The 14,217-nt window shown below is 39.3% G+C and overlaps 1 long non-coding RNA gene across 1 annotated transcript; it reads left to right on the forward strand.

Annotated features, from left to right (window-relative positions):
* Positions 1 to 3,288: 3,288 nt before the first annotated feature.
* On the forward strand, positions 3,289 to 7,190 carry LOC123604692. Its single transcript, XR_006715433.1, has 3 exons — positions 3,289 to 3,441; positions 4,286 to 4,386; positions 6,272 to 7,190. It is a non-coding gene; the product is annotated as an uncharacterized LOC123604692 (long non-coding RNA).
* Positions 7,191 to 14,217: the final 7,027 nt, after the last annotated feature.

A 14,217-nucleotide genomic window follows, 5' to 3' on the forward strand; every position in this document is an offset into this window, starting at 1 on the left:
AGTCAACATGCCAAAGACATATTCTGTTGATTTTGAAAGGCATTCATTTATTTAATGTAGTCATTAATTTATATCAAACACTGCTGGGTGTAACTATTGTTGAGGTACCATGATCAGCACTGGAGAAACCATGGCAAGTCCCTGCCATCATAGCGGAAGTACAGGGTGGTATGGCCACATGTGAGAGAGGACAAAATTAATCTGGTAGATTAGGGTCAATTAATCCAAAGGATACATAGTGATTATTTAAATCCTTAAAGGGGTAAGACCATTGCAGATGAAAGAAAAAGGGTTAGAGTTTAGAAAGTGAGGGGTGCCTGGGTGGCTCAGTCAGTTAAGCGTCTGACTTCTGCTCAGGTCATGATCTTGCAGTCTGTGAGGTTAAGCCCTGCGTCCAGCTCTGTACTGACAGCTCAGAGCCTGGAGCCTGCCTCAAATTCTGTGTCTCCCTCTCTCTCTGCCCCTCCCCTGTTCGCACTCTGTCTCTCTCCCTCTCAAAAATAAATAATAAAACATTAAAAAAGAAAGAAAGTGAGCAAGAATGTGGCCTAAAAGGGAAACAAAAAGGCTAGATCCACAGAGCAGAATAAGGTCCTGTAGGGATTAGAATTGTATCAAGAGGACAATGAGAAGCAACCCAGGGTTCCAAATAGAAGAGATTGAGAGAAATGAAGAGATTGAGAGATATTTGCTAGCAAGGCTAGCAATTGTTCAGGGTGATTGGGTAGTGGTGCCATTGTCTGAGATAATGAACACGGGGGTGGGTGGACCCTGGAGGAAAGCACTGTTGATGGGAGAATGCACCTTGGCTCTGACTGCCCAGGTTCAAACCCATCTTGACCCCTTTGGATAAATCATTTAACTTTCGTAATTGTAATTATTTATTTCATTTATAAAATAGAGATGGTAGTAATAGAATCCACCTTGAGAGGATTATCTACAATTACCCCCTTTAATGTTTAGCAGAGTGTTTGCTAACATGACCAACACATAGTAGGTGTTCTTTAGCTTCAGCTTGATGATCCATTGTGGTGTCTAGACACATTTATTCCAAAGTGTCTAGAAACATCCAGGAGGAGATATTTAAGAGATATTTGGCTATAAAGGCCTGGACTTCTGGAAAGAAACTTGAACCAGGTGTGCATTTGAGAATCAACATGTACACGCACGCAGTATCTGAAACATTTTAAACAGTGGGAAAAAGATTGATTATTGAATAAATGGTTGTGGCAACTGGTTAGTCATTAGAGATCGAAAATAAAGTTAAATCTTTCTTACAATCTGAACTTATAAGTATAAATGGATTAAGTGCTTTAACCTAAAAAAGGAAGTGTTAAAATATTACCTTAAGATATGAAAATTCTTTGTAAACCAAAAACAAAAGCAAAAGCTATAGAAGAAAATATAGATGCATTTGAATGCATTGAATTTTTTTAACTATTAAAGCTAAAAGCCATACATGGGAAGACATACATAAAGAGCATCTATAATTAAACAAGGAAGAGGCAAACCAAAGTATGTAGAGTGTATGATCAGATAATTAACCAAAGAAGAAATATAAATTAAATCAACATTACATATTATTTGCCCATTAGACCAGCAAAATATCTTAACATTTGGAAGTTTTAATGGAAGTTCATTAAGTTTTAGTGAAGATAAAAATAAATATGTATTCTAAGGCAGTAATTAGGCATTCTTTGCTCATTTACCAATAAAATAGTTCTCAAAAATAAAAAAAACACTTCCGTATTTTAAATTAATATTTATTCTAAACTTTAAAGATTTGCAATATTGTAAATATTGCTGTCCAAAACTAAAACTGTATCACTCTTTTACATTTTCTCAATGCAATCTAAATCTAAGAATTGTTTGACATCCACTGTCATTTTTTTTTTTAAATAGACTCTTCTTTAAGATTTGGAAACTATACTTAGTTTTATTTCTCTTTGAATTTATATTTTTATTCCCCTTCTTTCATCTATCTTTATCCTAATGTAATATATTTTATACATCTACAACTTCATTAATCATGTTCTGATTTGATCATTTCTTATCTACAACAAAATTTAATTTGAAACTTTAAAACTTATTTTATTTCCTCTGACCATACATCTTGTTCTGGAGTGAGTTATGTTTGTATTTATCACTAGTATATAAGTGAGCAGAGCTACATACAATATTAAATATTTTAGAAATAATTAGTAAGCATAAAAAGTAAAATTGTAATGGATATTCATCTTTGTGGTAGGTGGAATAGTAGCACTCTCATATCTGAGACCTCTGTTACATTACTTAAAAGTGGGAGAAGGAAGTAGAAAAGTCAGAGATGAAACGTTAGAAGAAAAGTCAAGAGAGATTCCAAGCCTGAGAGAGACTCTATCCACCATTGCAGGAGCTGAAGATGGGGAGGGCAGCGGAAAGTTGAATGAGGGTGGCCTCCAGAAGATAACAACCAGTAAGAAGATGGGGACCTCAGTCTTACAACCTCAAGGAACTATATTCTCCCAACAACCAGAATGAGCATGGAAACAAAATCTACCCTAACGTCTCCAGAGGGGAGACGTAGTGTTCACTTCAAAACGTGCTTTCTCAATTTTTGCAATGTGAACATTCTTCAAATCCTCAAATTCTGATTCCTATTTGCCTAACAATGCCCTTCATTTTTTTCTCTCCTCTCACATTTCTCCTCTCACTGGAGAAACCACGCCATACCTTCAATATCTTTCTTAGAAATGTCTTCAGCTAAACACCCAACATCATGGCCCGCAAGTTCTACCTTCCACAGAACACTGGAACGCAAGTCTGCCAAGGTCTTTGCCTCTTTGTAACGAGGATCTCCTCTCTTCCAGTTTTCAATAACATGTTCCTCGTTTCCATTGCAGACCTCACCAGAATGTCCCTTAGCAACCACATTTCTACCAGCATTGGGTTCATGATGATGTATGTATTCTCTGGCACAATAAGCGGCTTCCCCATAGGGCTCCTCTTTGCTCCTGAGCCCCAAGCAGAATCACCTTTAATGGTCCTAGTAAAGTCACCTTGCCACCAAATGAAATGCCACATCAAAGGCATTGTTTCAATATCAGGAGCAGCTTAAATTTTAAACGTGTCAACAAAGGCACCTGGAACTTTTCCCTGACTTCTTTGTGTCTCACTAGCCCAGACAGGGCTCTTAACAAAATACTGATTTAGGCAGAATAGTAGTCTGCTGTCTTGCTAAATATAGTACCTCACACTTCTCTCATTTGGGTCAAATTCACTCTGAATTCCATTTTAGGACATCTAAGGCGAAGGGATCACATGCTGATTCTCCTCTACCTGTGTGAGCTGGGTAGCTTCACTGATAAGTATGGAGAGCATAAGTTTTGAGATCTGTCGGTAGAAGAAGACAGAACCTTCTGAGGCACAGAACACACCAAAGACAAGGCCCTGTGGAAGAAAGTAAGTCTCAGAGTAGTGAGGGGAGAGCCGAGCTAGGGATCCACAGGAGTAATCCAGACAACATCTGGAACCCAGCCCTGTCTCCCCCACTAGTTAACTGTGTGACTTAATCAAGTCCCTTATCCTCCTGAGTTTCTATTCCCTCTTCTATTGAAAAAAAACAAGGATTAGATTAGATGGCTTATAAAGAGGTTTTTTTTCTACTTCTAAAATTCTGCAGTTCTTAATACATTCAGACATTCTTACACGTGTTCTGACTACTAGAAACCCCACCTTCTTTTAATAAATTCTATTTACTTGCAGGTGGTTGGACTACTAAAAAAAAGCAAATTGTTTAAATAATGTCTGACTTTTTGACTGGCTTGACTCCCCTAACGGGCCATATATATAATTTTTTCTCCTAGGTAGTGATTTTTTAGGTACATCAATCAAGCAGCCAGCATTTATTGCATGGAGCTAATTAACTTTCAAAATGACATTTTCATTTGTAACATTGGTTAAGATTTGAACTCAGATCTCATCAATGAAAAGCAGCTGCACTAATAATCCAAGCCCCTAATTCTCCCCGCTTAGCCTCACCATAAATGTGTGATTAATCGCAGGTTTAAGGGAGTTCTCAGTTACTGTGAAAACAAATCATTACCAGAAACTGGCATTCCCAATTTATTTTATTTATTTTATTTTTATTTTTATGACTTATACCCTATTCTCCATATTTTCCATATGTTCTGGGTCCTTTTCATCCCTTCAGGACCTTGTGAAAAGCTCAGCTCACCCCATTGCCCAATGGGTCATGATAAACAGGAAAATGTTGTGATTTGCTCTCCATTTTTGCATTTCAAAGGATGTAGAAATATGAGCACTTTCTAGGAAGAGACCAGAGAACAGTGTGTTCGACAGCAGGACAGAGTGAAGACAGATAAATGCAGTTACTCCCCAGTTCAGGTCAGTACCACAAACACGAATGTCAACTACCCATTAGATCCAGAGACATGAGCAGTTGGGAACCTGGGAGGGGGCAGGGGGATTTGATGCTGGCTTATCTTTACGAAATTCTCATTTACTTCTCTTTTTTTCTATTTGAGGGGAAAGTTATATAGGAAAACTAGACACACACTTTGACCTCTGTTCTCCTGTTTGTTAAGCACCAAAAGTCGTTAGATGAATTTTACCATTTGGAGAGTATTTGAGGGATATTCTGATTAAATGAACTTGGAGGGCACTGAGGCACTCATCAAGTTCATGGACACCAAAGCAGGGAGGACTGCCTTGGGAATCCAGATGGAAGAGATATGTCTTACTAAGATGCTAGGGACAGAGACGACATTTGGTGCAGTCAGTGTCACCTCTGTCACCTGCCTCTCAAATCAGCAGCTTGGTGTAGATCAGCATTTCCAGGTGAGGACCAGGAAGGAATTAATTTATTTGACAACAGTTCATAAGACTCCACAGCAATATCAGATAGATAGGCTGGTGAGTGTATGTGAGAGTGTGTGTGTGTGTGTGTGTGTGTGTGTGTGTGTGTGTGTGTAACTTATGCCTTACACATCAAAATCTCCCAAGTCCTCGAGTGTTATAAGGACACCTTTTCAATGATATCTACATATCTACATAAGTTGCCTCTCTCTTATGAGGAAGACAAGGACCTCTCTGCCTAAATGGGTGACTTTTCTAGAGGAACTTAGACTTATCATAGTCACTACTTTCTCCAAGTTCCTGTTCTTACTGAACTTTCCTTTATCTATGTCTCATGTAACTGCTCCCTCCCCCCCCCACAATATAAGCCCTGAAAACACATCCCCCTTGCCCTGACCTTCCCCCAAAATCACCACCCTAAGCCAGTTCTGTATAATGAACACATAAGGAAGTTTGAAGTTAAACAATGAAACAAAGTAGTTCCATTGCAAGATCTCACAATAACCAACTGAGCAGGTCTTCCTGTGAAAATTCCATTGGCAGATCCCATATCAGGAAATTTCTCACTGGCTGTCTCTTTGCCTTATGTCTCAGGCCACTGCCCTATTGTACATTTCCTTCTTTCTCCCATGGCCAGCTTCCAATTCCCTCCTCCCCATGCTGATTTGTTTCTTCTTCAAAACAAGGGCGCCTGGGTGGCTCAGTTGGTTAAGTGTTTCTTCAAAATAATGCAGCCCCCCCTCCACCCACTACCTCAAAGGTTTCCAGGCCACTGTTGCCTGTCTCGAAACTCAGGTTGTTCTAGAGACAAAAATGGCTTTACTTTGTCTCAGGATCAAATTCTCTCTCTCTCTTTTTTTTTAATGTTTATTTATTTTTGAGAGAGAGAGAAAGAGAGAGAGAGAGAGCATGGAAGGGGCAGAATGAAAGGGAAACACAGCATCTGAAGCAGCCTCCAGGCTCTGAGCTGTCAGCACAGAGCCCGACATGGGGCTCAAACTCAAGAATGGTGAGATCATGACCTGAGCTGAAGTCAGACACTTAACCGACTGAGCCACCCAGGCACCCCAATCTCAGGATCAAATTCTTAGGCATACCAAGCTCCCACCTCCAGTCTTTGCAAGTAAAGAAGAGTAATATGAAATGCCGTCTCCCAGTATGAATTATATGAGCTCCCTGGAAGGCAGAACTGTCAACAGTCAGGTCCCTTTGTGTTTTGTTTTACTTCTTACACTGTAATTTGTTTGTCACCTAAGGCCACTCTCCCATGTATTCACACTCTTATGTTCTGTTTATCTCTTGTTCTCTCTCTCTCTCTCTCTGTTCTCTTTTACTTACATATTCTCTTTAAAACTCATACACTGGTAAACATGGGCAATCAAATGAATTTGTCAATTAATCCTTACTCTTTCAGTGTCTCCAGTCAGTCTGAGATAAGGGGGAAAAAAAGAAAGTCACAGAAAGCAAGAGACAGGAGGGCAAAAAGCAGAAGTCGTGAGCAGGAAAAGGAAAAGAAAAAGGTAAGTAGGTGGAGTCTTAGCGTGTCTGACTGCAGAGGATCAAGAAAGCAGTGGAAAAGCGAATTCTAAGTGAGTGGGATTACGCCCTACAAGCGGCATATTCCTGCTTTCAGCTCAGCCCTGGATCATCCCTGGGGTGGGGGTTATATGCTGACATAAACCCGTGTACACAGCCAACATGTCCCTGTAGAGACATCACACGGACTCATTCATCTGTATCTGCGTTTCTTGTAAGAGCTGCCCACTCTCCCTGCGAAGGATGACAGCTGGAGGGGAATGAGGTTGTTGAGATAAAAAAAAAACCAAAACACACAACACCAATCATTGACCTTGCTTTTATAATTTTTTTTCTCTTTAACTTTATTAAGAAATTGTAAGAAATTTAGCCGGTTCTCCATGCATCAACAAAGAATAGCTTTATTTTTATGTTTTCCTTCTCCTTCTAGCACAATGTAGACCAGAAATTGGGACTGTGGAAAGGATATTCCAAACATAAAGATCAGGGTCCACGCGTCTGGGTGAACAGGAAGCTGTGTCCCCAGGAGGTCTTTTCTTATGACATTTCCAGCCTTATAATTCACTTTTCTGAGGTTTAGCAAAGTAGCCAGAGTAGCCAAAGCCAGGGGTGTTAATACAAGCCAAACCTCAGCCCCTTTCCAAGGCTCCCTCCGGTGCCTTCCGAGCTCTCGAACAGTTCCTCCACCCTGAGTCGCCACCACCCGCTTTGAAACCATGGCTTTGGAGAAGGTCATGCCCACAGACACGTCTTTCTCTGTGTGTGACCAGCCTCTGCCAACTTGTGGTGAGACCTTGCATGCCAAATGTAACCAATTACAGGAGTCCCCATCCTGTGGCTGAAGGCATCTGTTTGTGGGAGTATATTCCCTGCATGCTGGGATTAGAGACCACTGGGCTCCCCAGGACATCTGGAAGAGAGTCTTCCCAGAGCTGGCACTTACCCACGGTGCGCATTATTGTCCCTTACTGCCAGTATATACAGCTGTATCTTTTAGAAGAAGGCCTGTGAAAGCATTAGCCACCCAAAAGAGGCTTCTGGGCCACCCATTATCCAGTATTGGATACTATAGCCTTCAGGGAACCTGGGACAAAAAAACAGAAAATGATAGTAGACTCAAAAACAAAATTGAGAAATAACTTGAAAACTGTCCCCTATTAGAGGGCAACAGTTTTTCAGGTTGGTCATGAAAATTCTGAAGTCTCTATCACATCAATTTCCTCTTCTGCAATTCCATGACCCTTTCATTATCTCTCACTTGAATTCTCAGAAAATCCTTGCCAGTGTTCTACTTTCCTCTAACACCTCCGTCTTCCAAATTATCAAGTTACCTTTCTGAAAATAAACATCTAATAAAGTTCCTTGTCTTTAGTGGCTCTCTATTCTTTGGTGTAAATTGCAATTTAAAAAAAAAATTCTTTTCATGTTTATTTATTTTTGAGAGACAGAGACAGAGTACGAGCAGGGGAGAGACAGAGAGAGAGAGAGGGAGACACAGAATCAGAAGCAGGCTCCAGGCTCTGAGCTGTCAGCACAGAGCCCCACGTGGGGCTCAAACCCTTAGACTGTGAGATCATGACCTGAACTGAAGCTGGACGCTTGACTGACTGAGCCCCCAGGTGCCCCACTTGCAAAATTTTTAATACGTGCCCTTCTTGCACGTTGGGATATTTTCATTTCCCCACCCATGTTGGGTACACCCATGTCAATATTCCACTGCACCTTCCAGTACCCCCTCTGAAATGTTCTTCTGTCTCTTGTACTGGCAGGGTGCTGTTCCTCCAAAGACCAACCAACTCCATCATCTGCTCTGTAAGGTCTTTAGAGCCCTCCAAGTAGAGCTGCTTCTACTTCCACTCGGTTTTATCTCCATCATGCATACCTCTTTTATAAACATGCATGCTGTTGTAAACTACTGACATCCTAAGTCAATAATTTGGATCCTGTAATGTAAAATAAATTCAAGAAGAGTATAGACCACATTTTAGATCCTAACATAAGCCATGGCATATAAAAAGTATTCAATAAATATTTGATAGATATCTGATGAAAACACAGAATTAATAAATGAATAAATGGCTCATTCAGCAAAACTAATGGAAAGCATGTTTGGCATGGATAACATAGAACAGTGGTTAATCTACACATAATTCCGTGCAATAACATATATATGTAGAATGATACAATTTATATAAAATTTAATATACAAATACACATAAAATCCCAAACTTTACATTTTCTTTGGATATATACATGCAACTTGCATTTTTTACTGAAAAATATGACTTGAAGGTCTTTTTGGGTCAGGTCTGCCTGTATTTGTTTGGTTTGGGTTTTTGTTTTTCTTTTTGCTTTTTTAATTCTTCCTTTGGATTCTGTAGATGAGGTATATCCCAAATGTTTTAGCTATCCTCCCTGGCTGAAAGGTGGACTCCCAGTTTTTTTTTTTTTTTTCACTATTAGGAACAATTGCCGCTAAGGGATCCTTGAGCAGATATGCATCCTTATACACATACCCATGTTTTCCTTCAAGGTGACACCTGAGAAGAATTGCTAGGTTATAGGAAACATACATTGTACATGTCAATCAGTTCTACAAAGTTGCTCTACAAAGGTGGTTTACAAACATAGCTACTTCTTTTTTTGTAATTTTTTTAAGGTTATTGATTTATTTTGAGAGTGTCGGGAGGGGCAGCGAGAAAGAGAGAATCCCAAATAGGCTCCACACTGTGAGCACAGAACCAGATGCGGTGTTTGATCTCACAAACTGCGAGATCTTGACCTGGGCTGAAATCAAAAGAGTCAGATGCTTAACTGACTGAGCCACCCAGGTGTCCCTACAAATGTAGCAACTTCTATGTACCCTCACTAACATCAGACACACTCAATGATTTTCTTTCTTTCTGTTGTTCTAGCCTCCCACTGCATCTCCACAAAATTCCCTATTTATATAGTTGACAAATTTAGTTTCAGATATTTCTTTTCTCCTTCCTTCCTTCCTTCCTTCCTTCCTTCCTTCCTTCCTTCCTTCCTTTCTTTTTCTTACAATGAATGTTTATTAAACTCAGCATTAAGTTCTCCTAGCATCATTGGTCACCTTTGATTTTTCTACCACATTATTTCCTCTTAGATTCATCTTCTTTATTGCCAGTATATATCTTCTTATAATTCTTTCAGAATTCTTTCAGGAGTTTAACTTATTATTCATATGATGTCTTATTATTCATATGTAGAAAACTAGTTTCTTTGCAAACTTATGCATAAATACCACTTGGTAAAGAATTATAGGCTAAAAGAAATTTTCTTCCAACATTTTCAAATTTAAATATTGTCCAGCATGTAAAATGGTCACTGTCTTATTGCATTCATATTGATGAGAACTCTTCTGTCAGTATGATACTCCATCTATTGTAGGTAATCTTTATTTTTTTCTACTCTGATAGTTTTTAAAATTTTCCTCTTGGTTTTTGACATTCTAAAATTTTGTTTTATCTTATTGCGTGTTTATCTTATTTATTTTGAGAGGGGGTAAGGGCAGAGAGAGAAGAAGACAGAGAATCTCAAGCAGACTCCACACTGTCAGCACGGAGCCTGATGTGGGGTCCATCTCACAAACTGCAAGATTATGACCTGAGCTGAAATCAAGAGTCAGATGCTTAACCGATTGAGCCACCCAGGAGCCCCAACATTCTAAAAATTTAAATATAATATACCTAGATGGAACACTGAAGGTTGGTAAGTAATTTAAACACTTCTAAATATTTGGATGTTTTAAAAATGTAAATAAATAAATAAATAAATATTTGGATGTTTTATGTTAGATGGATAGACCATCGGAATGATGAAATACTTATTGGATTTTATTTTAAAAATTTTTAATGTTTATTCTGTTTATTCATTTCTGAGATAGAGAGAGACAGAGAGACAGAGACAGAGTGTAAGTGGGAGAAAGGGAGAGAAAGGGAGACACAGAAACTGAAGTAGGCTCCAAGCTCTGAGCTATCAGCACAGAGCCTGATGAAGGACTCAAACCCATGAACCACAAGACCATGACCTGAGCTGACATCAGATGCTTAACCAACTGAGCCACCCAAGTGCCCCTGGACTTTATTTTAGATTCAATGTCAAAAGATACAGAATAACTGAGTTCTGAATCCAACTCTATACTGACAGACTCATGACTATCGTCTGGACTTAAAATTTCTCCTGGCATTACTTTTCTCTTTCTTCATCTATGAAATAAGGAGGTTATAGAAAATATCTCTAAGATCCTTTTCAGTTATAAAATGGTGTGCAAGGAACTCCAAGACTTTACAAACTTTAAGAGATTTTATATGGTTCTTTTTTCTTCCTCAGGACAATGATATTCCTATCAAGACAATATCAAATCTAAACTATCCCAATCATATTCTTACCTATTATAACTATTTCACTGAAGTGATTTCTCGATGTAAGAGATCTCTTAACTCCCTTCTTTGTGTTTCTTTTTATTGCAACTACATTTCTTTTGAAAGTATGACATTAAAAATCAGGAGAATACATGAGTATAGGAATGTTGTTAAGTGTTTCTTTTAATCTTGGAGCTGAGGAAGAAGGGAGTGTGTATAGGTCAGTGAATTATAAAGAAGGGTTCTATGTGAGATGCTATATATTCCAGCTTTTGCCAAAAGAATACTTAAACATTCACAAAGGGAACTCTAGAAAGCAAAAGGTTTCTCCCTCCAAAAGGCATAGGAGCCCTCTGAATTAAAGCTTCCGACCTCTGAGTACTGGGCTGCCCCTGATTAAAAACAAATGGAACATGTGCTATGGAGCATAAGTCTACCTGATTTATGGTTTGGAAAATTAAGTTACTATTACTTATGGGGCTTGGAAGCAAAGGCCCAATGCAATAGCTAATTGAGAGTAGAGAAGGGGTATATGCTGAAATTGGGAAAATATATTTTAGAGAATGGCTGAGTGAAGACATCAGGGTATGTAATTAAATGGCCTTAAAAAAAAAAGTCACACTCTCAACAACCTCTTATATCAAACAATTGGAATGTGTTGGTTTTATTAACTGGTCCTTCTGCCATTGGTTCCATCAAGCTGGGTATTGCTGAGTTAGCCTTTCCTGTTGACTGACAATAGTAAGCATATTAAAGCTCCCATTACCAGGGAAATTCTCCAATAAATATTCTTAAATATTTTTTTAATGTTTATTTATTTTTGAGACAGAGGGAGACAGAGCACGAGCAGGGGAGGGGCAGAGAGAGAGGGAGACACAGAATCCAAAGCAGGATCCAGGCTCCGAGTGGTCAGCGCAGAGCCTGACGTGGGGCTCGAACTCACAGACGGCGAGATGGTGAGCTGAGTCGAAGTCGGCCGCTTAATCAACTGAGCCACCCAGGTGCACCAATAAATACTGTTTAAAATGCAGGCAGTTATTATGTATTGGTAAACTACACCAATGTCTTTTTCTAGGTTCTCAATAGTCACAAAGTAAATTTTGATGAATTTTTGGACTCATCAAATGAAGTTCCAATAGATCGTAGGAAGGAATTTTGTTTTCATAGGAATTAGGGACCAGAAGTTTCTGCTGTGAAAGGTTACGTTCTGGGAGACCCGGAGGAAGGAAAAGCATACACACCACCCTCACTACCAGCTCTCTTCCCAGTGTAAATGCACTTCCCAAGCAGCTCAGTAAGTTCTAGGGGAAGGAACTAAAACATCAGTTATTTCTTACCATTGAGCTGTGATGATATGAGTGATAAAATTGGCGACATACCTAGAACCTTTTAATTTTAGTGGACAATCACACATTCCAGACTGATTTCTGCAATTTACTCAAACAAGTACTAAAAATATTTGAAAATGACAGGTGATGCTGTCTAATCATAAGAAGACCACTTTTGGGGAGCCTGGGTGGCCCAGTCGGTTAAACGTCCGAGTTCGGCTCAGGTTGTGACCTCGCACTCTGTGAGTTCAAGCCCCTCATCGAGCTCTGTGCTGACAGCTCAGAGCCTGGAGTCTGCTTCGGATTCTGTGTCTCCCTCTCTCTCTGTCCCTCCCCCATTCACGCTCTCTCTCTGTCTCTCAAAAATAAAATAAACATTAAAAAAATTTAAAAAATAATAAAATGCATACACTTTATTTGATAGTTGTGGTTCTCATCTGCAGGTGATTTTGCCCTCCAGGGAAAACCTGTTTGGAGACGTTTTTGGTTGTCAAACTTGGGGCAGGAGGTTGCTGCTAGCATCCAGAAGGTAGAAGCCAGAAATGCCACCAAACTCTCTAAAGTGCAAAGGACAGCCTCCCCACCCCTAAAAAAAGAGTTACTCAGCCCAAAATATCAGTAGTGCCATAGCTGAGAAACCCTAATTGAGAGAAACCTTTCACTACTCAGTGTGTAGACTATTAGCTCAATAAATGATAATCCATGGACACATAAAGCAAATGGAGAGGTTACTAAGTATTACTCTTAAGTGGACTCAATTTATAAAAATTTCAATTTACACAGAATTTTTCAGAAGCACATTTATTGTTGAAAATGAAATATAGATGTACAGATTTAAACTCACCGAACAAGAATGGAAGCAAAGCCCAGCGACAACACCACCATCTAGAAAGGAAGCATCTTTCCAACGCCTGGCCTGGCACTGTGTCCACAGTAAGAACTCAACAAATACCTGCTGAATGAGCTTTTTAAGAAAATCAATTAGCTACTTAAAACATGTAAGAATAGGTGTTCTTAATAGTTTCTGTAATTTCTTTTTAATGAAGATCTAAAATGGCCCACATAAGAAAAAAAAAGATCCTTTCTACAGAAAATAAATCCTCATCTTTCCTTAATTTAAATAAGGATAATTTAAATAAGCTTACATCTTTAAAAATGGTTTGGTTTTGGGGCGCCTGGGTGGCTCAGTCGGTTAAGCATCCAACTTCAGCTCAGGTCATGATCTCACGGTCTGTGAGTTCAAGCCCCGCGTCAGGCACTGTCCTGTCAGTTCAGAGCCTGGAGCCTGCTTCGGATTCTGTCTGCCTCTCTTTCTGCCCCTCCCCCACTCACACTGTCTCAAAATATGAATAAACGTTGAAAATTTTTTTTTAAAAAATTGTTTTTAAGGATGTGGATTTGATTGAAAAGGTAAATAGTTTTCTGAAATACGCTGTTTCCACATACAGAAACATTTGTGTGACCTGGGGAACATTCCTCCTCTCCCCAGGCTGTGCTGCTCTGGGACCCTCATTTCTCTATCAGTCACAGTTGAGAATAAAGTCTTAACTTCAGCTCACTAGCCTGAGGTAACAGAGATGTTTCACACCGACTAATTAGGGGCTGGCAGGTAACCCATCTAACTAACCCCTGTCATAAATTGTTTGGTTCCATTTCCTGCCCCTCTGACTCAGAGATGCTCACACATCAACTGCCCATCCACAGGTCTCTAACCTTTTGGGGTTTGTGGTCAGGAATTTTGAGGAAGGCAAGGAAGCCAGAGAACAGGGACAAAGAGAGAGAGATCCAGAGACAGCAGATCTGCCATCAAAGTTTTCAGACTTTCATTCACATGTCTTCTCCTACAGTCACATAAAGACTGAAATACTGTTAAACAAAGAAATGCTAATTAAACCTATCTAGATATACATAAGCATATATAGAAAACATGTTTTACACATTCTTGGTCATCTTACTTAAATTGATGATTCCAGATTAGCATAACTTTGCTTTATTATAAAGGATTTTTTAAAGATTATAAAAAATAAAAGAAGAATTAAATATTAGGATAATAAGATTGGGGGGGGTGCACCTGGGTGGTTTAGTGGGTTGAGCGTCTGACTCTTGAT

Source organism: Leopardus geoffroyi, chromosome E1 (genome assembly GCF_018350155.1).
Source record: "Leopardus geoffroyi isolate Oge1 chromosome E1, O.geoffroyi_Oge1_pat1.0, whole genome shotgun sequence".
NCBI lineage: Eukaryota > Metazoa > Chordata > Mammalia > Carnivora > Felidae > Leopardus > Leopardus geoffroyi.